The following is a 1,497-nucleotide window of genomic DNA, read 5'->3' as shown; positions in this document are numbered from 1 at the left end:
TACGTAACCTATAAAAATACTTTTCTCTCTGCAAAAAAGGAAAAAAATTGAATGGTCAGGTACATGATTTTCCCGACCATATAATGGTCTCAAATTCTATCATTTAAATAATAGAACATGTTTGCGGCATTTGAGAACCACTTAAATGCCTATTGCCAACATATATTTTTCTCCGCTCGAAATTTATTTTTACAAAGAAAAAAAAATATGATTTTCGCGACAATTACATGCTCTATATAAGCATTAAATAGATGCGGCAACCATGTCCAAACATGTTTTTTCTGTGCGTGCACTACTATCGTAAAGAGTATAATAAGTTTGTATATTTATATGTAATGTCACTAGGACTAGCGTAGGTACGCAAAGAAAAACAAGTATATATACAGGGACAAAAGTTCGATCAGGCCGAATCTTATGTACCTTCCAACACCATGGATTGAGTACAAACTTGTTTTAAAGACAGACGAATTACTTGGCTTATCTGTCGCATCACAAATCTTCTTATAATTATCTTCTAGATATAGCTCCCATATGAATGTATCACACAATTTTCTGAAATTTGGGAAATCGAGACTTATTATTAGCCGTGTAAGGCGTAAGCGAATTTTAGGAGCATTTAGCTTTAGATTACTGGCGGACCTGGAAAACGTTAACTTAAGCAGTTTGTTAATGTTTTTGGAGCAATCAGGTTGATTCCACAAAAGTATATAATAGAGAAGGTTCAGTGGTTAAGACTAGAAGTGCCCATATGTAATAGGTACTTTTAGTTAAATGTGGTATCACAATGGACTGAATAGTCTAAGTGAGCCTGAAATTTAATCGGGCTGCCACTTTAACCTAACCTAACCTATTATTAGCCGATCTTACTCAAAGTTGGCACAATGTAATCTTCTATAGTTCAATTAAACATGCAAAAAATCATAGAAATCGGTTCAGATTTATCATCAGATAAGACTTTATTTTTTGATTAATATGAGGTATATTGGACATTTGCCTGAAAATCACACTCTTCACCATTGAAATAAAATCCTAATAAAATTTCCGGATCCAAAAAGAACATTTTCACTACTTTTTTGGCGGCGGTTTTTTTGTTGGGGAGTTAAATCTCTCTTAAACATATGTGCTGCCCACTTCTGCTGAATGATTTATAATGCTATAGGTGACACCACTTGACGAGTAGTAAATCACAGCTGAAATAAAAACGTTGTGTTCACCCGGAATCATTGAATGAAAATCCATATAAATTACTCAACCTAAAATGTTCCGAATTTTTTTTTTTTATCAAATAGTTTCTCAGTTTAGAAAAGAAATCATAAAGGCGCAACGAAGCGAGTCGGGTTCGCTTACACAGAAAAATGTATCACAAAAGTTTTTCCAATTAAAATTTTAAATGATTCAATTAAAATTTTAATTGATTCAACAAAATTTTTAACTGAGACAAAAATCAATCACAAAAATTAGATGTATCAATTAATTTTTTAATTCACTTTGGTGATT

Source organism: Haematobia irritans, chromosome 4 (genome assembly GCF_050003625.1).
Source record: "Haematobia irritans isolate KBUSLIRL chromosome 4, ASM5000362v1, whole genome shotgun sequence".
Taxonomy (NCBI): domain Eukaryota; kingdom Metazoa; phylum Arthropoda; class Insecta; order Diptera; family Muscidae; genus Haematobia; species Haematobia irritans.
The sequence above is the reverse complement of the archived record's forward strand: the minus strand, read 5'-3'. Positions refer to the sequence as shown.